At 39.8% G+C, this 27,537-nt stretch overlaps 1 protein-coding gene across 5 annotated transcripts in view; it reads left to right on the forward strand.

Annotated features, from left to right (window-relative positions):
* The window catches only part of LOC309697778 (kazrin-like), a 196,998-nt gene that overhangs the window by 110,467 nt on the left and 58,994 nt on the right, over window positions 1–27,537 (forward strand). The window lies entirely within an intron of this gene.

Below are 27,537 nucleotides of genomic sequence, written 5' to 3' on the forward strand. Positions count from 1 at the left end.
GGAGAGAGAGCAAATAAATCTGTTTAACATCTGATCTTTGGGTTTTTGTTCAGTAATCAGCGTGACCTGTGTATAAACGCATAAAAGAGATAACGTTGGTGTTTCCGTCATGTAGTAACTGCTGGCTTTAACTGTACAAAGGTTGTTCCACACTATGAAACACATACAGACTTCATGATGTTCGGCTAATATTTTTATTGTGAATATTAATCATGCCGACCTCGCTCTGTACACCATGCAGCGAGGTCAGCATATCCACGATATCCTCAGCTCCATGAGTTAACACAAAGTTTCCCAGCTGACTATCTAACTGCCAACTATTCCAGAGACGTGAAAATATACAGCATAAAGAAAAGTGTAAGAGACTCAGCAGCAGATTAGAATAACAGTTTGTGGCGTGAATAAGACACGGCGGGACCACGGAGCAACGTTCAGAGTCATCTTTATTTACATCTCACCACACCACAACACCCCCAAACCCCTCAGTCCCCGTGTTTTTAACTAGGCGGGCGTGATTAAGGATGCCGTGCAGGTGCGTCCGCCCTCCCTGCACGGCACCGCAGACCACGCCCCACCACATACCCCCATCGCCCGATTGAGGCCGGGGAGCCATCCGGCCGAACCTACTCCCCCACCGCCAGTGGGAGAGGGAATCAGCCCGGACAGCTGGCACCCCCAGGCCCCGGCCAAGCGACGGGGAGGTGCGAGTTCAGGCGGCCGCCCGCGAATCCAGCGGCGCAGGCAAAGCTGGTTCGGAAGTCGGACACGTGACAGGTGCACCCGGCGCGGCCGGCACAAGCGTGAGCCCCAGCTCACAGGTGGCTGGGCAGAGGTGTGGCGTGTACAGGCCTCTGGTGGTGGTGAGGCCGGTCTGGCGAGCACGGCGATCTCAAGCGTGGCGCCCGCCTCGCTCGCCAGTTCCACTCGAGCAAGCTCCCCTGGCACTGGGACCTCCAGCTCCTTGCGCGGCCCCTCCGTCACCGCTGTCGCTCCCTGCTGGAGCAGCCCATAGCGCGACTCCTCCGTCACTACTGCTCCCTCCGCCGCCACTCCCGGCTCGAGCAGCCCCTCGTGCAGCTCCTCTTTCTCCAACCGGCGCAGACCCTCGCGCACCTCGTCTGCCGCCTCCGGTTGGAGCGGCTCATCCACCACTCCCGGCAGGAGCAGCCCTTCACCTGGCTGTTCCCCCTCCTCCGGCAGGCGCAGATCCCCGCGCGCCTCGTCTGCCACCTCCGGCTGCTGAGGTGCCTCACGCGGCTCCTCCACCGCTTCACTGTCCTCGGGACACACCTGTGGGGGTGGCGCCCAGGCCCAGAGCAGCGCCGCCAGCTCCCCAATCCTTTCCAGGTGCCGCTCGGACTGGTCCTGCAGCTCTTCCTGCTGGCGACGCACCTCCGCCGCCTGCTCCCGCTGGGCGGCCGCCATTTCGGCCACCCTCTGGGCCAGCTCCTCCATTCCCTGGCTCCGATATGGACCCGCCGTGCTGCCTCCTGGGTTTCGGCACCAATGTGGCGTGAATAAGACACGGCGGGACCACGGAGCAACGTTCAGAGTCATCTTTATTTACATCTCACCACACCACAACACCCCCAAACCCCTCAGTCCCCGTGTTTTTAACTAGGCGGGCGTGATTAAGGATGCCGTGCAGGTGCGTCCGCCCTCCCTGCACGGCACCGCAGACCACGCCCCACCACACAGTTATACATTTAATAAATCACCAAATGAATCCAAGAAACGAGCAAACCTGTTCCGACAATTTGAATTTGTATTCCCTCAGCTGCAGACTCGCTGCTGTTTAAATGTTTGAAAAGGAAGATTAGATATAAACAAACGTCAAACATAGACTCAGTCTGCCTTCACATTTGATATGAGGCCAGCACGTATAGTGGCCTCAGCAGGCTATTACTGAAATACACGTGCTATATCATAAACTATGATATAAACAGGGAGGTCCTATTAACATGTTTAGTTTTAAAGGACACCTTCCTGCCTTTAGTCTCATTCATGAGCAGTATTCGTTTTCTTCTAACATCCAGAAGTCTGCACAATGTGTTTCATAGTTTGTAACAAGCCTTTGACAGGTAAACATAACATGACCGAAAAAGAGTGTTGACATAAGAAGAGAAAATGCTCTCAATTATGGAGACAGGCAAATGGTTCATTTATGTTTGATGTGTGTTTATTCCTCCCTAAATATCGTCGGTGAAGTTTCCTGCGCATTTTTATACCTCTGCCAACAGAGAGAGAGAAAAAAATCACATTCTAACAGACAGCTGGTGCTTAGAATACAGTTGAATAACTATTAAAAAACAGATGATATTTAGATGATAGTTCAGTCTAACACATGTGCCAGTGAACCATTAAACGTCTGTGAAACTATGCAGTTATGAAACGTAACTTTAACCTCAGCCAAACCGATTTGCTCAGTTGTAAATAAAACAGCGAAGTAAACGTGACCCGACAGACAGAACCTGAGTGAATGAAGTCCAGCGTTTAACCACTGAGAGCTAAAACTCAGCTGAGGTTTGAAAGCTGTGTGCTGGTGATTGGACATCAGCCGCTGATAAAGCTGGCTCGCCTATAAAGTGCTCTGTAAGGAAACAAGCTCCAGCAGCTCTGCGCTCGGGGAAAACACTATATTTACTTATCTTGTGCAGAAAAATGCGCTGACATTGCGTTATATCGAGCACCGGCTGCCCAGTTAAACTGTGACTATCACCAGGTAACGTAGGCGTGTTTCTTGAATTAGCAGCAGGTGTTAAACAGCTGACAGATGAGGAGGATGCATGCAGGTAAACTGAGGGTCTGCTGAGCTGATCGCTGGTTTCGTGAGAAAAATGTCAGCTCGTTCTTTATGTTACAGAAGCACAGAGACACAAGACCAGGCGGAAAGAGACGATCGTTCGGTGAAAATGAGAATCTGCGAATGCAACATGTGGAACACGGAGAGTGGAATATGTAAACAAACCGGTTAACGTAACCCCCTCGGTGCACTCTGCATGCTAACTGTTAGCAGAGCTAGTGAAATCTCTGAAAACATCTGAGCACTTTTGCAAACATGTTCTATGTTGACAACCTGACCAGACATACGGCGCGACATTCGCGGCTAAAACACTGTTAAAAGTGTAGCTGGTGACAGAAAAACTACACCACCACCGTTGCTGCCTGTGATTTGATCTGCATTCTGGGATAACTGGCTGCCCCAAGTCTACACAAGCAATCGATTATCTAGGATCGACCTGTTTTGACTTACTTTGCACGGCAACCAATCAAATGTTAGAGAAGCTGCATGGGCAGCGTTAACCCCGCCCCCTGAGTTTGATGGGTGAGGCTGACAGATAAAATTATTTCATGACGAGAGCCAGGCGTCAGGACTGCCAAAATGAAATAAATAAATATATCATTAAATAATTAATTAAATGTGTCAATAATTAATTAAATGTGTCAATAATTAATTAAAATGTGAAATACATAAATAATTAATTAAATGTGTCAATAATTAATTAATTAAATGTGTCAATAATTAATTAAAATGTGAAATACATAAATAATTAATTAAATGTGTCAATAATTAATTAATTACATGTGTCATAACTATTTATTTAATTAATTAATTCCAATTTTAATTAATTATTGCCACATTTAATTAATTATTTAATGGTGTATTTAATTAATTCATTATGGCAGTCCTGGCGTTCCATAAATACCAGGGTAATGATACTGACTGGTATCTTGGCTTACATAAATGGGCATTAGACAGGCTGCCAGCAACATCCAGAAACTCATCAGAAAATATTCATTTTTCGCCCAAATGTCTGGTGGTTGCCAGATGGTCAGGAACCTGTCTCTAGGCCTGTGTGATTGGGGCCTTACTGAGTCAAAGAACAAGATGTGTAATGTTGTAAATTAATTACGTTTTGGTCACTTTCAACTCATTTCTTTGATTTTCAACAGATTGTTTCAGTGGTGGGGATCTCTCATTCTGGTCTTCCCCGTATACTGAGTTCTGTGTCACAAGTTGCAGAATATGTCACATAATATCTGCAGACAGCTGAGATTTTTTTCTTTCTGTGAAGCTGCTTCTATGTCAGTTATCAGCTGTGCCCTGCCAAATAATTGACAAGGTAAGACACTAGCTTGACAATAATAGTTGCAGAATAGCATGGAGACATATGGAGAAATAGAGCAACTTGGCAGGGTCAAAAGCCAGACTGTGCCAAGGTTCAAAGAGCAGCAGCCCCTGCATATCAATCTTCTGCTGTTGTTGGCAGTGTTTACTCAGAACAGCCCATCTTGTCGGTGGCAGGCAGACAGAAATGTCAACACCCAGTAACCGCAGCACTTAGAAACTCCCTCCACTTCTTTGCCTAGTAACACATTGCTGTGACAGCTTACATCACCAAGCTTGCTCTCATAGTCGACTACTGGAAGCTTCTCATTGGCTATCTCTAAACGGGAAACGGAAAAAACGTAGAATACGAAGGATTACGACAGGAAATGCTGGAACAGTCTCCCGCTGAAAGCAATTAAGCTAATTTTTTGATATTGTTTTGTCAGTGGGAAACCAGACATGAATTCGTGTAAGTTAAGGACGTTATTGCCTGAAGTTATGTTTAGAAGAAGAAAGGGGAAAAAAATTCTTCTTCAAGTTTTGACTTAGATGTGAGGGTAGATGTACACTTCATCCCTGTGCAGGCATGAATCTAACTGTGGTCATTTGTAAAAGACACCTCTCATTACCTGATGCCAGGTCTCTCTTGGAAATGCGATTTTTAATCTCAATGAGATTTTTTACCTGGATAAATAAAGGATTAATAATTTAAAAAAAAATTGATTAATCCTCAACTCATAAGACAATGTGAAATTTGTATCAAGGCTACGACTGGAAGTTAGCTTTGTGTCATTTATTACATTAGGACAACAGAGAGCATAATTATCCTTCAAGGATTAACAAAACCACTTAATTTGCTTTTAATTATGAATATATTACATCTGCCATCACAACAAAAGGGTGAAAATATTATTGTAGCAGTTAACATGATCATTACCCAAACAACTGTGTTATGGTTAATATTACAGAATGACTTTAATTTGTACCACCCCGCCCTCTTTCTGAGCCCCCTGATGATACAAATGGTTAAAATGTTACTGTATGAAGCAATTTAATAATCTTATACTGCTTATACGGTGACTCAGACTATACAGAGACTCACCAATGCCATAAGGCACAAAATGTGCACCTGGAGCAATATAGTTACATTGTGTTTGGATTTCAGTGTGTGCAGTTCAGATGTGCTGTGGAATAGTTGTTACAGACATTGAGATGCATGAAAAGCCAAATTAAAAATGCTAGATTTCAGTGACACCGTGTTTGCGAACACAAGTGTAAGCATGTTCCATACACCAGCATGTGGTACACATTCATTAGTCACTACCGTTACGATGTTCCCAGCTGCTGTGGAACAAGACATGTTGCACCACGAGTAAATTTCTGAGCATTGTTAGTAACTTGGAGCCTGGCTTGGAGGTATGGTCTTGGTGTTTGCGTGTGCTCTATTGTTACTTAGAATTAAATTGTAACCTGTGATTGTCTGTCTGCTCAATATAATTTCCAATATTAACTGTCAGCTTGTGGCCACATAATTTTACAGAAACAACAAACTTCCCCGAAAGGGTTTCTTCATTTTCTCCTACTCACTCTGCTATATTTGTGAAATAGAAATTGTCACAAGATTTTAATTTTGAGTTTCAGTTCACGACTCCATGTACTCAGTTTTTGTAGTAACAAATAGAAGTGTTTGTACTGCAATCATGTGGTAAACCCTTTTTGGTTGTTTAGACTTTTAGCCTTCACAAACTCTTTTAAATTGGTGATGTCACTGTCAGAGGAAAGCATTTGCTTTGTAAAATTTGACATGAATGACTGTTAGCGGATGTGTGAATAAGAAGCGTGCAGGATTAGGTTGAGAATGTCCTCTAGTAATTTTGATATACTTAAAGGGCATGAGATCTCATTTCTAAATGTGTCGAATGCACAAAAAGAAGCGTGAAAGAGGCGTAGGAACATTTTTGAGACAAAGGAAACCAGTGCCATAGATGGCGAGGTAGTGAATTGAAGCCAGAGTGTAAACATAAATTCTAGGGATCACAACTGCCCAACTCACACATTTCATTTCACCTCACATTATTTGTGCCAGTGAGTCATGACTCTATAGTTATAAGCCAAATTAAATCTGACAGTAAATTCCGCTCACCGTCTATCCATTGCGTTCCTAAACCTGGGAGCACAGAAGAGATGGCTGCTCTGTATGCTGCCAACATTAACCTCCTAGGACCTGGCATTCACATATGTGGACATCACATTTTGGGGTATTTAGACCAAAATACTCAATTTTGCTCTGCAAGGGCCTGATATCCACTTACAAGGACATTATACTGCTACTGTTCTATCAAAATTTTTAAGCGAATATCAGATGTGGCTCTTATTTTTCTTAAAAACAAAAATGAGGTAAAAAAAAAAAAATCTGGTAATTCTTTGTTTTTACATTCATCGGGCACCAATATGCCCAAATATCAAAGAGAAATTAAAAATGCATGCCGTGGAAGAGTTCGGGTCTTAGGAGGCTAAGGGTCAGCTCAGCTGCTGAAGTGCAAGATGATGCTATGATGTTGAAGGTGCCAAGATTCAGGAAAGTATCTAGCTTTTCCCCAATATTAAGCAAATGGTTTTGACCTCATGTTAAAATCATAATCATATTTATAATCAACTATTCAGGCATTCAGCTGCAGAACAGAGCAATTCTTTTAACATTTATCTTGTATTTTTTTGCATAAAAACAAGATAAATGTTAACTTAGATTTAGATTCTGTATGTGAAATCTACATTTACTGTAACAGTTTCACCACCAGCACGTATTGATCACGTGAATTTACAGTCTTGATGCTCTGCCAGAATTATTATCTTTCTATATGTGCTCATAATAATCTAGACCCAATTTATTATAAAAAATAAATAAATAAATAAATGCATTCAGCAGTATTTCGTTTCTAAATGGTATCTGAGGGTTATCAGTTTATCACGATCCTTTGGGAAAGTTACGGATCATATAAATACCACGGTGCCACTCGTGCGTAATGCTGCAGGATAGCTGCTGCATTGTCAGTAGAAGAGGACCGCATGATTGGACGTGTCCTTGATCAGCAGCCTCATTTCTATGCACCAACATCCTTTAGGTGCTTTGTATTGAGCGTTTATGGTTAGGAGATTGGCTTCAAAGCTTCTCCACATGTACACATTGAGAGGTAGAGTGTCATTTAGAAAGGGCCGTGCAATGCTCCCTTTGTGGTAGAGGCGTGCTATTTTTGGCTCTTCTGTTCACCTGTGATTTAATACGGATCCTACGCACTCTTTTAAAAATGAGACCGCTGAGCTGTACAGCCAATTTCAGCTATTACATAAACGGTACATGTATAATAGAGTTCGGTATATTTTGCATATATTTCTCCCTCTGGGTATTTATACTGTGTCATTCTTAGCACAGGGCAATGTTTAAGGGTTATATGGGGACACTAGATGTTCCAGAGTTTAGGGTTAATGCCCAGTCTTGTTGTACATTCGTCCTGCTGGAAGGAAAAGTTTTACAGCCACTGAGTTTTCCACTCTGTTCTCTCATGGCACATTGACTAATGTGACCACTTCAGCGCCAACCCCCAACCAATATGTCTCTTAGGAGCTTGTTAGCCACCGACCTGCACTGACCTAGACACCCTCGCCTTTTCCCTGAAAGCTGAAAAAGTTAGCAACTTTCTCTCTCCCTCTCTCTTTTCCTTAAACTGCGTTTTCTAGGTGGAAGACAAGAATCCGTGTGAAGGAAACCATTCTTTCTCACACATGCATTATATTGGACAAATAGACACCTTGATATCCATGATGTATATAAACAGCCGGCATTTATTTCTAGTTACTGAAAAAATTAAAATATGTCTTTACTTATTCTCCGAGCAGCAATTATTTTTAGTCATGTAGCTCAAAATACAGATATGTCAGCAGATGCAGAAAATATAACATTTTAGCAAAAGGGGTAGGCACGCTGCATCCACCATAGCTCAGAACGCTGCTTAAGCTTAGATGCTGATTTGTGCTGACTGTTGCTCGTCCTAGCCCACTACCCCCCACAGAGATTTTCACAGAGCGACCTCACCACTCACTTTTTCCTCATTAGCAGATCGATAAATCTCTGAAACACACCTGAATGGTTTTCTACCCCAGTGCTGCTGTTGAGTGCTTTGGTGGAGTGATGAAAAGGCTTTATAAAACCTAATAGCTGTCACGCAAGCATCTGGAGATGCCGCAAGGTTATGGCCAAACTTAAAGAGGCTTTCGGGTCATTATTTGCGTGTATATTAAAGCGAGCTAGAAGCCCTTAATGAGGCAGCCGAGTTACTGACTGTTTAAATCCAACCGGACAGTTTCCATATCCATGGGCCAAATCATTCCTAATGGTCTTTTTAATGGTTTTCACATCAAGTCAGTCCACACACATAATCATTTATAGCATGGCTAGTGAGAGATGACCTATGAGACACACTGACCTTCTGAGTCTGTGTATTTGGGGGGAGTTAATGGAATTTGAGGATTTATCCTTTTCTGGCAAAACTGAATATTTGGCGCACGAGCAGCACTCAGTGAATCTATGTAAAATGAATTTAAAGAAGATAAGAGACGAGATAAGATAAAAATGCTAAGAAAAATAATAGAATCAATTAAGATAATCCAAAAAATAAATTATAAATATGGCAGGTGTGACTCTATTTTTCATGGTATGCCTGTTTTGATGTCTTTTTCTTTTACCTGGGTAAATATGATAAGCACTCTTGTGCTTTCCTGCTTTCCCCACTCACATACCCACTGCTACTTTGTGCCTGGGAGTTGTCCAGCGTTTCCTCAACTAGCTGCAGTTGTTGAACCTCTACTGGAGCGGCGGGAGGTTAAGTGGCTTGTTGAATACCACCTAAGTTGTAGCTGTTGATGGAGGAGGAACCTTTCCCACCCACATTTCCTAAACATGGTACCCAGATCCCCGTCATCCGCTCTCTTCTACTCCCGTGTGGGCCTGCTGGCAATTTCACTCTTTTTCAAGGGCATTTCATCTCACTGCATAAAATCTGGCATTTGAGCGAGGTCAGAGACATGTTCCTGTATCTGTCGGTGTTGCTCTTTTTTCCCTTTTCATTTAAATGTTGCAGCTGGGTAGTATGTTACTTTAACCAACTTAACAAATGAGCAAATGCTTAGATATTCTTCAAATCACATAAGTATTTTTTAATAAAAAAAAACATGTTTGTTGGCACGTACTGTTTAGCTTGCCTTCAAAAGACCAACGAAATTCTGCTATAGAGCTTTGACTGCGATAACGTGTAGGCTGCACTGTTTTTACACACAAGCTGTATGAAAAATGTATTGCCTAGCTGGCGAAAGACTGAGCAGAGCAGTTTGTTCCATTATCCATATCTCATGTCCGCCACAACTCAGGATCATCATTTAGTATTCATGATGCAGAATTTTCCCCAGTTGATGACTGAAGCCGCTGAGTTGTGAAAGATTTAGCTTAATGTGTAACATCCCACCAAAGTTTTATGTCCGACACTTGGTTGGCCTTGAAGTGGGGGTAAGCGCTGCTTTTCTAGCAATTTGTTTTGCGGAGAGAGATATTGAATAAGTAGTGTAGCACTGGGCGCTGTCATGCTCTGTGGGCTCCGTGGAACATTGGCAACCTGTTTGATTTGTTGTATCTGCGCTGCTTGCTCTCTCTGGGGGTGGAGTGTGCTTCTTTCCTTCTGTGACCAATTTGATGTGCATCTCGGCACAGGTTCTATCTATGTACCCAAGGTAGATCTTTTAGCTAACAGTTCCAAATAGATTTGGATTGGATTTGAGCTGTGCCATGTCTGTGTAGTGCAGAGCGTTTTAGTGCTAGAATTTTACAGCATATATCACTTTAACCTCATTATATAAAATAAAGAAAGAAACAAACTTAAACCTGTTTTTTTAAATATTATTTATATGAATAATAATGATATTATAGCTGCAGGAGTCTAAGCAGGTTCAAAGGAATGAAGAATGATGATTATTTATCAGGAATTGTCAGAGAGAAGTTGGAACAAAGGTAGATATGAGCTAATAGACCGTCTGAGAGAACGTATTATTTCCTACAAACGGACTTTTCAGTGTCTACTTGGCCATAAGCTTAATGCTGTGTATGTTGCGCATCATTTACAAAAACATGAGTAGAGTAAACTGTGGCGCCAGCACAAAGGTTTACTCTTACCACAGCCAGTTTACATCGTGCACCATTATTTCAACACTGGATCAACTTTTAATTTTTATTATTTTTTCAAGGACTTGCCACCATAAACTGTTGACAACCAAGCACTAAAACAATAACCCCAATAACTAAATATTTGTCATTTATTTAAAAAATATATACATAAAAGAAGAAAGTTAAGTTAATCATTTTAAACATTTCAATTGGTCTACTGTGATTTATGCTGTGTGAAATTGTTTAATTGATTTTATCCATTCAGCATGATTCCAAGTCAGGTAAATGACTTTTCTTCTTCTTCTTCTTTTACTATTTACCAATAAACAGACACACATTGGGACAGAAGGTAATAGAGAGATCTCTGTGGCATGTCATTGATTCTGTTTTATGACAGCACAGCGAGGCATCTGAGAAAGAAATGTTCCATACTTTTTTAGTCTGTTAAGCTGCCACAGACACCTCGGTTTCATTCAGCTATCAGATGAACAGAAGCATGGGTAGTTTAAGGTGTTTTTACTGTTTGTGTCCCACTCATTAAGCCAGTCGCTCATCACCAAAGGAAACCACATGCAGTATAAACACAGATCATCACTCTGTTGCACAGCAGTTCTCAGGTGAGCAGACTAGTTTGAAATAACACCTTAAAATACACATTCAGTAAGGTAATACTACTGGAATCAAAATATAGGGCAAAAACATAAAGAAAACACACACACACACACACACACACACACACACACACACACACACACACACACACACACACACACACACACACACACACACCTCTTGTTCTATCTTTCTTGGTTTTCATCCATTACTTGTCAGTTTTGGCACGTTGTCTTGCAATTAGGAACATTTGTAACTGCTTCCGGGCAATGCTGTTGCACATTTATCACACTACACATGTGCCAGACACATCAGTGCATGCACGTGCACACACACACACACACACACACACACACACACACACATGCTCAGGCACAATAATCCATCAGTGAGCACACTCTTGTGTTGCCTTCAACAGCTTTAATTGGCAAGAAAAAAATCCAATTCACAAGTGCAATCCAGCAATGTGAATATTGACAAAATGCATCACTCAAAGCAAAGATGCATTTACCCAAACTTCACATGGTCATTTTTCATTGTGAGCCACGCCTTTTGGGGGTTTGTAGCTGTTAGGCCGTAGATTTTACTTGTAGATTTTGTCTCTCTTTGTGCATCTCTATGCATGTTTGTTTCAAATCAAGTGAAGAAAACCTGATAAAGAAGTCTCACCAGACTGCTTCCACAGCTGCACTGCCAAAGGATGGCGCTGTGTATAACAGCGGTTAAATCACTGCTATACACTGACACGGTCCTGTGCAAGTGTGTGTGTGTGTCACTTGAGCGAAATGTGGCCCTGGAGCTAAAGCAGGAGCAGACACATGGGCTGGAGTTTTTGGCAGCTATTTGAGTCTCCCTTTCTGACATGATATCACATTTTTACTACATATTTTCAGGGAGAAAAATATTGAGTCAAATTCACCTCTGCATCGTTTCGTTCATAAAAATCTTTTAACATTGAGGCATTTTGAATTGGCTATGTGCAGCGTGGTGATTTGAACAACTAGCAAAAGTGAGAGTTAATACAGTTACCAGCATGTGGGGTTTTTTTTATTATTGTTTGTTGGTTTGCTTTAAATGTTTGGCTTCTTTTATTCTTTCTGTTTTGGATTATGAGCTGATACCTCACTAAGGCAATTTGTGGAGATGGTAACTTAACTAGTCTGTCTGTGACGTCTCACCTTTAAGGATTGAGTATATAGTACATATAGTACAATAATGATAAGCTATATACCCAGTACACTAAAATAACAGTTTTAGAAAAGCATTAACTCACTTAAATTAACAATAAGCGAAGCTACGATTTGCATTAACAGAATTTCTAAATAACTAATATCCATGTAATGTGCATGAACTTTCAGAGCCACTGCACAGGAGTCAGCGTCTTTAATATGGCATCAAATCTTTCTGCCACATCACACTGGCTTGTTTTTCTAAGACTACACAGCATTTTCATCGCAGTCTAAAAAACATTCACCGAGCTGTTAAAACAGAGCATCTAAGGACATCAGCACCAGGTTGCTTTTACAAAGTGGACCTTGGAATATACTTCATTAAATCAAAAACTGTTGCATATTAAAACCTTGTGAGCCCGTCATGCAATAGGATCACAGCAGCCTCCGTATCTGACAACAGGCTGACTTTCAGGACCATAAGTAGTGAGTAGTTTTTACATTAATAAATGATCACATACATACCCATTACTCATCCATCATCACTTCATGTTGATCACACAAGCTGCACACGAGTTTTGTGTCTGTGTCTGTCACAGCTACGATGCGATTTTAAAGGTGAAAATAATTCCAGCTGCAATATCACAGCTGGTTGTAAAAGAGAAAATAGAATTCAAACTAACTGTTTATTTAATTGTGATGGTGAAAATAAAATGTATGAGATGTAATTTCAATTTTAGACATGATGATAATCTAAACCACTTAATTTGAGTGATGTGGATTTAAAAACTGCATTGTGGAAACTAATGCTAAATCAGCATTCGGCTCAACTTTGCCTCAGTTTAGTGGCTTTTTATGTAACAATGTGCATAGTTTCTTCAAATGCTGCAATCAGTTCAGCGATTAAGGACAGTTAATAACACTATGTTGAATACAGATGTGGTTGTCAGTAGCAACAGTTTCGGGGCATAAAAGATTCTCCGGGGTTCACAAATTCAGCGTTCGTGCACACCACAAGGAGCAGGTAACTATGAACACTGAACAAATGACTCACACAGTACGGAATTCATCAGATGGCCAGTATTTCTGATCTTGAGTTTCTTTCTCTCGCCTGGATGTGAGTTGTCATCACTTTAATATTGCCCTTTGATACCTGCGCTTGTTCGTGCTTGTGTTATGGAAGAAGGGGAGGGAAGGCTAGTGCATGGCCCCGTCCCAAGTTGAATCAAAGTATATTTTCCTCATTATTTTATCGCACATTTTAATGAGTCGTTTATAGAGTTCGATTGAGATGATGGCAGAAATGAGAGGGAGCATTCAGGGAGCATAAGGAGAAAGTGGATGAGGGCAGGAATGTGCAAAAAAAAAGGTTGGAAAGACAGATGAAGGGTGCCTTTCATTAGGCTAATGTTTCTATGCTCTTTCTTCACTGTTCCTCACGTCTCAACTCCTCCCAGCGAGGACGCGAGAGAGAGATGAGAGGGAAAAAAATGCAGACGCAGGAGCAAAAGCTTCCGATGAATGATATCTTCCCTCTGTAATGTCATTCTTGAATGATGTCAGTTAGTTGTGACATACTGCTCCCATTTATCCTTATGCGTGACACTTTAAAACTACTAGAGCTACTAGAATAAACTGTGCATGTAGACAAGGGTCATGTGTGGATGCGTTATATTTATCCATCACAGTGCATAGGATACACCTTTGTTTGCTTGGTTTTACCTACTCCAGAAGCCCCCTCTCTCCTCACTCCTCCATGCGTGATTAAGGGATTGGAAGATCCTTCATGATAGCGGAGGGGATGAGATTTCCGGGTCACGGCAGCAGATCGGACATGAGGCAGCATAAGTTAGCATAATGAAAAGCACTGAGGGAGATCAGGAATGAGGGGAAAGCTGGAGGCAGGAGTAAGGATACTTTGGGGGGAGAGGACTTAGTGTGAGCGAAATGATCCACAGTCAGCAGATAAAAGCAAAAGTGTGAAACAGAGATGGGTATTTGTCAGGTATTTTAAAGTGAAGTGAGACAGTGGACCAGAAAAGAGCCTCTGATCTGACAAGGTTTGGAGAGCCTGTGCTGCCTGTGATGAGTTTGGGGAGGATTTTTGTTATGAGGAAATACAAGGCAAATTCTGTCTGTTTTTCATACAAAATACAAAATAAATTCTTTTATGTAGTAATTTTTATTCAGGCATTTAATGCAATGATAAATGCTCAGTACATCACATTCAAAGGCAAATTCTAATAAGACAGAGGACTGTGATGAGTTGTAGTGAGTAATACTGTAGCTCCGCTAGTAACATAAAAAATAATGGTGATTGGCAACAAAGATGAAAAAAAAAAAAGAGAATAGGATATAACTAGATATATCTTGACTAGATATGCAGCAAGATATATTAAGATATAAAGTAGCTCTTATTATATCTTGTCTCTCGTCTTCTTCTCATTTAGTGTATTTTATTGATATGACTTATGCTCTTTTTAAAAAATTAATATTAGTTGCATCACTATCTTTAAATAGTACAAAAATAAAATGTGAGACGAATATATAAAAAAATATGTTGCAATTATTTTATGTTGTAAAAAAGCAACAATATTTTTAGGTTCTGATGTAGTGATGTGTTTCTGGTGACTTGGCGTTTTCATTGCTAATTAAACAGTTCATAAGGTTGCTGGGAGACTTTCCTCAGCTTCAATTTGGGATTTTCTGAGAAACATTTTTAAGACAAAAATAATAATTCCAGCAGAATTATTATACACGTGTTATTGTCATCTGCCATTTTTCTTCTTCTTCTCTGGCTAGCTAGTCTCACACCGACAGACTGGTCATACTTTAAAACGACCCTCTCGATTCTGCACTACGTGTTTCTATTCAGATTTTCAACATTTCATACTATTTCTGAAATGTTCCAATATTTCCTTTGATAAAGTCCCATTTATTTTGAATGAACAGCTAGCCTTCTCTTTTACCTGTGGCTTACTGGCAGAGTAACCCCCTCTCCTTTGTATGTTTAAGGTCATAAGAAAAGAAAACTGTAAACACTTTCCAGTGTACAAAAGAATTCCATACTGCATTAGGTACAGAGTAGCTGCTGTCTCAGATACATCACACTTATGTGTACATGTGTTTATGAGCCCTACAGCTTTGTTAGCCAACCTCTTTACCTTCCTCATTTTACTCTCACCAGAGGCAATCTACAGACCAAGTCTGCCAGTAGCAAGAATCCCACTGTGGTTTTTTCAGAAATTGCATACTCTAGATGTGTTTTTCTTTTAAATTATCACTGTCTGTATGAGGTTGGCTGCGTAGGTCTCACATTAACGTCATCATTTTATTATGAGCCATTGCGGCTAGCCACTACCTTAGTGATAACAGACGGCTAATGTGACTGTTGGGTAATTGCTAATGGTCGAACAGCTAACGTTAACATGCGCACCGAGCAGGTTAACATTCATGACAACTGCTGAACACTTCAGTGTTGTTCAAACAGAAGCTTTACTGCCCTTTTGATACGTGTGTCAACTGGAGAAGATAAAGACAGCCATTGGTGATTTCAGTACTGTTGCAATTTAATATCAAATCCAGTATTAATTTTAGTATGACCCTACTCTTCACCAATATTATTTGTCTTAGTCCTGATTACCGTGTTGATTTCTCAGTAAGTTTTAACTGTTGATTAATTCTATAAACAACCACTTTAATTGCTTTCGTTATGATTTTTTTATGTTTGTGATGGTGGTCTTGCTGAACTAACTCATGCCATCCAAAGCTTTCACACATCTTGGCCAGCCACCCACACTTACGGACTGTCAACCTCTTTCTTTCACTACCTCATAGCTTTGAATCAGCACTAAACCCTGCAAGCATCGCTCATACTTTCTCAAGAGTCATATCATTTTACCTTTTTGCCTAGTAGATAAAGCATATTCATCCCTCCATAATCTTGACAAACACCTTCCTTTTCATTTAGAGAGCAGAAAAGTTCATAACAATTTAATTTCAGTTACTTAGCTGTTTCCTGTCATATCTGTCTCTCTAAGTAGCATGCTCCATTAGAAACCCATAAAACTGACACCAGTAGTATATTAAAACTTCACTTGAAATGCCTTATTTTGAAGCAGCTTTTGGCATAAAATGTTATGAAAGGATTGCAAATTATAGCATTATACAATAATGCATTGTGTGGCACTAAAAGACTGCAACAGTGTTCATCATATTGTCTTTTACTGTGCCTTGCCAGTCTAAAAGGAGATGGGAAGAAAAAGAAACAACAGCCTTCAAAGTCCTTTAGAGAATACTACACTTTAGTCATTTTGCTGTTTCTTTGAGTCATAATTGGTGTTAAAAGCTGTTCATAATACACATTTGGCATAGATGGTATTTATTAAATTGATTCTGAACAAATCGAGGGGTGCTGAAGAGGATTTACATTCAATTTTACCTTCTAGGTTTTTTTTTTTTTGCATAATTGCATCGGGAATATAATTATTCAAATATCTTCATATTCATTCTCGAGGCAAATTTCAAATTAGTTTATTAAGTATCCGCAGATTCTGTTTTTTATTCAAATATAGTTGGTTAATGTAATATGGTTATAATGCCTGGACTTGGGGAGCTGGTTGCTAATATTTCTGTACCTTTTTTCTTTTTTTTGTAAACGCTTATTGGCATAATGGGACAGATGTGATTGTGATGTCAGTCCTTTCCTCCAACCTTCGGCAAGCCTTTGGAAAACGTTATTCCAGGATTCCCGAAGACATCAAATTATTTATTTCTTTAATACAGTTTGAAGTATGCATTTATCCCGGTCTTTCCAAAAATTTGACTTACTATAGCTATGAACATTGAACTATTTCACCACATGTGGATTGTCCTGTAAAACAGCTGGCAGGGTTGTCGTAGTAACGCTTATAGTTTAGTAGTTAGGTGTAGTAATGGTTAAGAGCCAATTGTAGTTGACATACTGTATCTATTTATAATTACATATACATGAAATCTATATGTTTACAGCTGCAACAGACTGTGGAAAAATATGAGGAACTGTTGGTGCTATAAGTTATTTATTATTTAAAGCCTATCAAATGAGAGGATCCAAGATTCATCCCCATCCAGTTTCCTGATATGAGCTGTCATGCTGCTCTCCATCTCCCAAAGTACTTTGATTCCTGATAAAGTGCGGAAGTGGCCGTGCTCAGGCCATTTTAAAATACTGTAGTGCTGGCAGGCACCTGTCTCTTGTCTGTAATAGAGCTGAGCAGAAAGGACATTTTTCACTTTACATACAGTGACGACGTGTTCATTCCTCAGATGGCTGCTGTGAAAATGACATTCGCGCGTTAACAAAAGCCCACTTCTCCTCGGTTTGGTTTCTCAGGCAGCAGCTCATTTTCTCCTAAGTCCTTATACCAACTAATAACATCCCTAGCCTACACGCTTCCTTGAATGGCCTGCCTCGCATATTCGGCAGCCTTTCATTACAATGTGAATTGAGAACGAGGCATGTTGAGATCTGGGGTAGTTAGTGTGGGCGGCTACAGATTAAGCACCGGCTCCCCGCAATCAAACCCCAGGTCCATTAGTTCCATTAATCTTCCGAACATTTATACGGTGCCTTGAATTGGGGTCTCGATGCAGGTGAAGCAGTGGGGGGAAAAGGCCTGTCCTGGCTGCTTATGATTAATGCATAAATACGTGAGCTTTATCACAAGTCCAGCACTCTCGGAACCAGAGAATGTCAGCGAAATTAAAGGCGAGTGGCAGACGTAGGAAAAGCGAGGCAGTGTCTATCTGCAGATTGCAGACTGAGCAGGGGCACACGGGCAGCTTGGTGAAGGTTCCAGCAGCAGCCGTCTATTCATTCCTTAATCACCTCCACTACTCATTAGGGTCTGCTTTTGTTCCAGCCGTCGCCTTTCCCTGCACTGTGCCGGCTGATAAAATATGGCAGGCTCAGAAGAAAGAAGAGCTTGGGGAACCCCATTAAACAGTGACAGAGAAAGGACAGAAATCAGGAGGAAAAAAAGGTGATGTTGGAGTGGTGAAGTCAGCCAAGTAAGAAAGAAGAGAGGGCTCAAGGTAGAGAGGGAGTGACAGGAATGTGTGTGACAGAGAGAGGGAACAGTCCAACCATAGAGATTAGCATTTCCACTTGGTCTCCCCTGTAGGACTGATAGAATATAGAACATTTAATATCATAACCTCACAGAGTTCACCATATTGGAATGTGACTCCCTGACTTGGCCTCTACAGTAATCTCCATAAAACTATGAACTTGAACGCTTTGTAAATGTAGAGTGTCGCTGTGTTCTATTACAGTGACTGGCTATAAACGATTCGGTCACTAAATGTAATAAGGTCTTCCGCTATATGAAGTCTCTTTCTTATTATTATGATGCCAGGTTAATGTGTTTCATTGAGAGTGAGGCCATCCTGGGTGGACTTGATGGAGCCTTTTGGCTAGAAAAAAGAGGATGTGAAATGGATCCAACATTTCTTTTGGCAGCTTTGAACCATAAAATCAATTAATTTGTTAAAATGGCAAAATCAATGTGTTGGTTGATTACAGCAGGATAGATAGATACATGCTGTAGTGATGGACATACAGTACTGCAAAAGGCTAGAGGCTCCCATCGTTTCTTTTTATCTTGCTAATATGTAATAGGTGCAGCAGTTTATTGAATATACATAGAAATATACTTGGAAACACAGTATATAAGGCAAAAACTGAGTTTTTATTGGAATTGTGTTTGGGATCCTTGCCATGTCGAAAAACTAAGTTCTTGCTTTTTTAAATTTGCATTTATTGTTACATAAGAGCTGTTGATAACTGATTTTTATTGCCTTTTCTCCCTGTTATCCTTCCTTGAAAATGGCTTCTTGACAGCCAACCTTCACTGAGATCATTTTTGATGAGGCTTTGGTGAACAATAGTCTTTGCTAGATTTTTTCCTATTGCTTAAGGACATGACTTTCAGATACTGTTCATCTGCTGTTGATAGTTTTTTAGTCGTTTTTGGAAATCTTATCTGTTAAGTGGCTTTCATTGAATGATTCATAAGTGTTAAGTGGCTTAACAAATAAAAAAAGGATTCCCTTGAAAACAATCGGGTTCAAAGACTGGAGTGACCAATATTCAAAGAAAAACCTCTGAAAAGACTCCAGAAAGCTTAAAGAACTATTGCTCAAGCCCATTTCAAATATTTACAAGAAGCGCTGGCACCTTGAGAAAGTAAAAAATAAAAACCGACTGCTGGCCTAAGACTTTTGCAGTGCTGTATGTGCTCATATATAAAAACATGGTATACTTCCAGCCATGTTCAGACTATATCATCTATTCATGGTAGCAGCAGCAATAATAACAACAAAATAAAACACTGAAGCCCTCTATGAATATTTTTCTCAGCTTCACAGATTATGTTTTTGGTGTGAAATACTTGGCTCCCTGCTGGCAAGCATCCGAGGTCTTTTAAAAATGCACAATGTCTGTAGTTTGAAGTAAGTCTTCCTACAGCCTCGGTGATGTAAAGGGAGCTTGGCTGTCTGTATTTTGAGGGAGCAGTTTATTTTGGGAGATGCAACCTGTTTCATCCCTGCTGAGAAGGGGAACAACAGGGGGTTCTTGTTGTCTGAGTTGTCCATGCAAGTTTTACTGCAGATGTATGAAGGTAAATCAGGCACCTATGGGTATCAGCAGTCAGGTGGCATTACTGAAGAGGCAGGTGGGTGGGTTTTTTGTGTTTGTTTTGTAGCATTTTTTATGGTTAAGGAGAAACATTGTAAAAATTAGTAAGTATATGCTTCAAACATTACAGTTTAGGATAATTAGAATGATTTTAAATAACTAATGAACAGAAATATGGCACTAACAATTCCCCAGATTCAAAATCCTAACATCTGAGAAGACAAATCAGCAAATATTTAGCGTGTTTGTCAGAACAGTCGGTTGATAAATCTGCAAATAATTTCTGCACTGGTTTAGATATTCAGTGGCTGTGTTAGCTGCTATTTAAGAGTATGATTAAACTCATTCATTTTTGGTTGTCAGCATTTTCCCTTTCATACAAAGATTTTTCCAGTCTTTTAATTACATTATCAACTGTAGGTGATTAAATCCCCGTATGTTTCCATTCAGTTTTCATAACAGGAAACATTATTCTTATTCTTTTAAAGCAGCCTGTCACAGTGAAATCACAGTGAAAGACCCGGCCTCTTTGGATGCTCTTTTTATACCCTGTCACGTCATTGACCTGCTTCCAGTTAACCTAATTAATTGTCTCAGTCTTTTGTTGCCTATGACCTAACTCTTTTCAAACGTCTTGTAGGAAAGATTAAATATAATAAACCCAATAAAATATCTAGTTTCTAGTTAAAAATTTTAAATGTTTATTAATTAGCTAATTTAATTTTACATAATTTTACATAATAGCAGGTAGTGTGTGCTTGGCATGCAACGGCCTTTTAAGACATGCTTCCTGAAAGCAAATGTGTTTACATGTTCAGAAAAACCACCATCCTAGTCTTCCTGTAGCTACACCCCACTACACTGATCTCACTACGGGAGCTGTCTTTTTTTCTATTTTTCAGAGTTGAAGAATTGATGTTTCTTTTTTTCTGTGACATTATGGTTTTTGGAGTATGATGCATGTCTTTCAAATGAGCATATCTTTGCCTTTTTTCCTTGCTTTTCTGCTATTCCCGTGTAATTGCATGGGAAGAATTGTTTTAATAAGGAAAAATGGCCATACAACTGAATAAAATCTCTGTAACACAGACTGTGTGTGTCAGAAAGTGAGAAATTTCCCACAAGTGATTAACATGCCTGCGAGGACCTGTATTACACGTAGGTGACGTTCTGTGCGTGTCGGATTGCTTTCGGCACAAGCGGATCGGCAAAGTGATTCTGATAATTACGTACATATTTACTGCATGAAGTATAACAGTTGTTTTAGTGTCTCTGCCAAATCAATATTTATTTCATCAAAGAACAATTACCTTTTTCCTCACTTGTGTGCTCAATATTAAGTTGAACTGCTTGTTATTCATAAAGCAAACCGAGGACGTTTGATGGGAAAATGGAACCAAGTCAAAGAGTGTCATAAATTCTCATCAGTTGTACAAAACAAACAACAAAAAAACCAAAAACATATTTGCTGCAGCGCAGTTTATTGCTTTCTCGTGAACGTTTTATTTTGAGAGATATTGCAACCCCTTTGCAGCTATTATGTTTGTGTATAAACCTCTCTGCAAACACAAACGCTGCTTCTTACTTAATAAGACAGAGCTGATGAGTCAGTGTTGTGAATGTCAAATTATTATCCCCAAACCTCCTTCTTTCTTTGTAGCTTAAAAATGAGGCTAGAGCTGGATTCTGATGTGATGTACTGAAATTCATTTTGGGGGGAATTTAAATGAAATGGGTAAAAAAAAACAACAACAACAAAACTTTGCATACTATCCTTATTTATTTCTGAACTTCCTCAGTATTGTGAGTATTTGGATATTTTGTCCTCTGTCTGCAGAAATTCAGGAACCTAAACTTCACACCAAAATATGTTATTCTCTCCCACAGAAAACACAGCTTTCTGCATGAAATGCTTCGGTTATTTATCCATGGGCCATATTCGCACGGTGGCCACCTAATGGCTAGTCTGGCAAGCCTCACAGGTCGCTTTTCTTTTCTTGCAGTTTCTTCTAACTCGAAAGGGGGCTTACAGACAGGTGGCAACTAGCAGTAACGTGGCAACCATTCATTCATTCACTTATATGCATAACAGGCAAAACAATCATTAGTCATGCATTGAGACAAAGAATTTGATTATCCGTTTTTCATATCCATAATGTTACTAAAACACATCATTGATTCACAGCTCTTTAGTTGAGTCTACAAAAAAAAGGCCAAATTAAACACAGTTTGACAGGCATTAAATATTATAAGACTTTTTTCACCAACAAGGTGAAATTAGAGGAAAACGTGACATATGTCAACATGGTGTGCAGTGTGTCCTTAAGAAAACTGAGGAAACTGGACAGTGAAGGTGAAAATAAGTATTTTTATGTCATGTTATGTCTGTAGGACATGAATGGTAAGTCTTTTTCCCTTAAGGAATGAAAGAGCATGCCTAAAGAAGTTCAGGCTGTGTTGTCATAACAAATATTGACTGTCAAGCTCGTTAGGATTACGCAGACTTTGTTTTTGCCTTTATATGTTATATATTTTCATACCTATGCTTCAATAAAGTCTGAAAGACTGACCTTTGGTTGGGAAACCTAAAAAAATCCAAAGGTGCAGGAGGTAAAGACGGTTCAAAATCGAGCAATAATGGCATGCAATGACATGCACTCTGATGGTGTATAATGTATGCATCACATTAAGTGTGCAGCTTTCTTCATTTTTATGCCCGATTGGAAAAAAAAAAAAACCCTATATGCTTTAACAGTGTGTGGTGTATATGTGCACTTTGAGAGAAATAAGGAAAAAAATACTTTTTTTCAGATAATATTCCGGTTGGACCATGAGGAAATGGGGAAAAAGCAACAGGAAGCTGGAAACAGAGAGATGAAATGATGCTCTTATCTCAAATCCTTAATAGATCACACCAAACATGATTTAAAAGATGCACAGGGAAAGGTTTACAGAAAGCTTCACTCTCTTTCAAGGTGCAGTGCAGCAAATGCAGCGATGCAGAGCAACAAAAAAGATGATATTTTTCATTGTTTCTTCAGCACTCCAATATTATCAGCCTTTTGATATAGTGTACGTTTGACTTCGGTGAGCTGAGCTGAAGATTTAACGATCAATATGAAGCACTTGGACCACACTAGACCCACATATTCAGCGATTTCAAAAGCGCATTGATTCAAAGGGCATGAACAGTGACCGAAAAAACACATCTACCTCCCTGATAAATCAATTTGACTAAAAAAATGACATTTTATATTTTCAGAGCTGCAGACTGACTGATCTCTCCCCCTACTGTTAAATGTGTTTTTTATCTTAAACCTGTAAATTTGAAAAGCATTTCTTATAAAATCCTTAGAGCAGAAATCTCTCTATACCTTTGACTTAAGTGTGCACTAACTGAACCAGTGTTAATAATAATAATAATAATAATAATAATAAAAATACATTTTATTTGAAAGCGCCTTTCAAAATACTCAAGGTCACTGTACACAGTAGAATAAAAGCAACATAAAAGCAAGCAGTTTACAGAATCATAAAAGCATAAGACATAAACAAATAAAATAGCAGAGTGGAGAGGTTATGTGGGATAAGCTATTTTGTACAAGTGGGTTTTGAGTTTGGACTTAAAGAGTGAGAAGGAAGAGATATTTCTTAGATTAGGAGGTAGGGAATTCCAGAGTCGTGGAGCAGAGCAGCTGAAAGCCCTGCTCCCCATGGTTGCAAGACGGGGGAAGGGACGGAGAGTGAAAGGGAAGAAGAAGATCTGAGACAATGAGATGGGGCGGTGATCTTAACCAGATCAGAGAGATATGGAGGAGAGAGATGATGAATAGCCTTAATAAATGTGTACAAGAGTATTTTGAAATTGATGCGATATTTATATTGGAGCCAATGAAGCTGCTGCAAGGCAGGAGTGATGTGGTGGACAGAAGGGGTCCTGGTGATGATACGAGCAGCAGAGTTCTGGACGCGTTGGAGCATGTGGGTGGATTTTTGAGTAAGACCAAAAAGAAGTGAATTACAATAATCAATCCGGGAAATAACAAGGCTATGGACAAGAATGGCAGTGGCATGTGGGGTGAGAAAAGGACGGAGACGATTAATGTTGCGCAATTGAAAATATGCAGACCGAGTAACATTATTAATGTGTGAATTGAAAGGTAAAGTACTGTCGAGGATGACACCCAAACTTTTCACAGAGGAAGAAATGAAGACCGGTGAGTTATCGATAGTAATAGAGAAACTGTTGGTTCTGGATAATGTTGATTTAGTGCCGACCAAGAGGAGCTCGGATTTATTACTATTGAGTTTGAGAAAATTAGAAGAGAACCATGAATTTTGTTCAGCTAAACAGAGGGTGAAGAGCAGAATCAGGTTTAGTGGACAGATAAAGCTGCGTGTCATCGGCATAACACTGAAAATGGATATTGTATTTACGGAAAATATGTCCAAGCGGTAGAAGGTAGATAATGAAAAGAAGGGGCCCTAGGACAGATCCCTGGGGCACGCCAGTGGTCAGAGGGAAGGGCTGAGAAGTAAAGGATTTGAGTTGAATGACCTGAGTGCGATCAGACAGGTATGATTTAAACCAGGCTAGTGGAGTATGGGAGAGACCGATAGAGGCTAGCCTACTGAGAAGTATAGAGTGAGAAATAGTGTCGAAAGCAGCACTCAGATCGAGGAGAATAAGAATGGAAAGTGAACCGGAGTCAGCTGCCATAAGAAGATCATTGGTTATTTTTATAAGTACTGTTTCCGTGCTATGGGAGGGGCGAAAACCAGACTGGAACTGTTCATACAGATTATTATTATTAGTTAATTGTGAGTGGAATTCTTTTCTCAAGAATTTTTGAAAGGAATGGTAGATTGGAAATAGGCCAAAAATTCTCAAAATTATTGGGATCTAGACCAGTTTTTTTCAATATTGGGGTGATGGCGGGAATTTTGAGGGAAGAAGGAACAGTTCCAGTGGTAAGTGAAGAGCAGATGATGGCAGATATGAGGGGAAGCAAAGAAGGTAAACATGCCTTAACCAAAACTGTAGGAATGGTGTCTAGCTGACAAGTAGAAGGTTTTGACTTGCAGATGAAATCTGAAATATCAGTAACCGAGGGGAGCTGGAAAGCAGAAAAACAGTGTGATGGGAGATGAATTACACAGGAAGAGCTAAATGGAACATTGGAAACCAGTTCTTGGTGTATTTTGTGAATATACTCAATGAAAAATAACATTAAAGAATCACAAAAGGAGGATGAGTAAAGATGAGCAGGTAAAGAATCTGGTGACCTGAAAGAAGAGTTGAACAGTGAAAACAGTATCTTGGTTGAGTCATCTTTTGAACAGATAATGGTGGAGTAGTAAGCAGATTTTGTTTGATTAATACACTCCTTATAATACATAATACGATTATTAAACATTTCCTTGTGGATATTCAGACCAGTTTTTTTTATAAAGGTGTTCAAGTCTGTTCAATCATTAGCAGTATTTTGATCATTTCATAATCTTATAAAAAAAATCTAATGTAATCTGAAATGACCAAAATACCCTTTGGATAACACTTGAAACTTGAGAGAGAGATGAAGAGATCCAGAGATGAGGAGTAAATGAGTTCAAGGTATTTGTGGAAATTGTTATTTTAGCTCGACATGATGGTATTCACAGTTTTAAAAAAAAAAAAAAAAAAAAAAAAAATATATATATATATATATATATATATATATATATATATATATATATATATTTTTTTTTTTTTTTTTTTTTTTTTTTTAAATTGTCAAGTCATACCTGAGCTCAGTCTGCATCATATTTCTATGCTTTTTTCCCTCCATACCGGCTTAACCTTACTATCGTCATCAAACAGCTGTCATGGTTTACTTCTTCCTTGGCATTTATTCCACCATACTCTTAGCCTTTGCCTGGGTTTTAAATGTCGGTGAGGGCCTGTCAAAGGTACTATGCAGGGAAGATAAAACATTTTCACGAGGCTACTGGGCAGCAACGGCTTGAACTTGGCAGATAAGTGTGAGCTTTGAATTTATACATTATTCAAAAAACTGACATCTGTGTTCCCAGTGCCAAAGGCTGCACCTCGGGCGAGTTTGAAAAATTATACGTTTGCAAGGTGGCAAAGAGTTATGCGCAGTTAAAAACAGCCCTCATGTTTTACCAATCACCTTAGGTGGGGGACAGGGAGCCAGGCTGTTATTTGTAGCCTTATAAAACCCATTTTAAAAAGTGAGATGACTAATCTTGCCGTAATGACAGCACCACCCCTGGAACTTCAGCTCCCAGACACATCTGTGCTCAATTACTGCAAATAATTCAACCAGCAAACAGCATCTTAATAGGTGGGTGGTGGAGTGATGGCAGAAGGAACGGGTAGAGGCCAGGGAGGAGCAGAGATTGAAGAGTGAAGTGGAAAAGATGTAGTTTGCAGAAATGGGAATTTTATTGTATGTGTGAGCAGAGGAGAATCTCAAATATTTCAACTTTTTTTTGCTAAGAGAACTTTATTATTCGTCTTGAAGTAGCAATTGTCATTCTTGGAGTGTTGGGTGTCTAAAACTCTTCATGCATGCACGAGTGTGATGGACTGAGAGGACAGCAGAAGTTGACTGTACACGTCTAAGTGACAAAGTCATTTTAGCAAACACTTTTATGTGAGTTAACCTGGAGCAATGCATTCAATATGCATTCACTGCATGCCACTGGTGGGAACCAAAAACTATATTAGAAACCACTGAACCTCACATGAAATCAAATGCACTCGGGTTATAAAAATGCTAATATTTATGTGTGTGCATCAGTCTCTCAGTTTCCTTACAGTGTAAGGAGTGAGGAGTAAAAGTTGATTATGTGTGTACTGGGAAGGATTTTGTGGACTTGTTGGTGTTGTGTGCGGCATTAATCCTTCTGGTTCCTACACACATTGCAACCTGTAATGCCTGTCGGTCTGTTTATGTTAATAAGTTTGCACTTCAGTCACATCTTGATTGACTGAGGTGACTTTCAGCTTTAATTCAAACCATTTTCAAACATAGTCCCACATTTCAGAGACTTTCACACTGACATGATTTTAATTTTTAAGATTGTTTTTATTACTTGGATGAAAATCCTTAGTAGACAATGACTTGCAGACAGTGAAATTTAGAACCCATGAACGTCACCGACCGCTGCAGCTGACTTCAGCCTTGTAGTCAAAGCTGAAATGCTTGCTCTGTTGGGTGGAGATCGGGTCATCTTGGCCTTTGAAAAATATCCAGCTTAGTTGCATTGAGAAATGTTTGCAGTTTGCTTTGGGTTGTTATCCACTTGCAGTGCAAAGTGCTGTCAGTGTGACCAGTGTTGCAGATTTAGCTTAACCTGAGCAGAGAGTATAGCCCATTTCACAACTTCTCCAGCTACTTCTATCAGCAGTCACATCATCAATAAACACTCATGACCTGGGTCCACTGGCAGCCATACCTGCCGTAACATTGTCTCTATCATGCTTGACAGATAATGGGGAATGCTTTGGATTATGATTTCTTTCTTTACGTTGCCATACTTTTCTTTTTCTCCCATTGCCTTGGTAAGTTTCTCTTGCTTCATCTATCCAAAGAATTCTTTTGATTGTAGATTTTGATAACAATATGCATACCTCTTTTGTTTTGGTTTTATTAGCCAAAGGAATAATTATTTGTCCCACTTTACTCGTCATCTGTGGTCTTTTAGGTCTATTGGTCCATGAATTTATAGATCCAGAATATAGATTTGG

This window comes from Aulonocara stuartgranti (genome assembly GCF_965226115.1).
Source record: "Aulonocara stuartgranti genome assembly, chromosome: 20".
Taxonomy (NCBI): Eukaryota; Metazoa; Chordata; class Actinopteri; order Cichliformes; family Cichlidae; genus Aulonocara; species Aulonocara stuartgranti.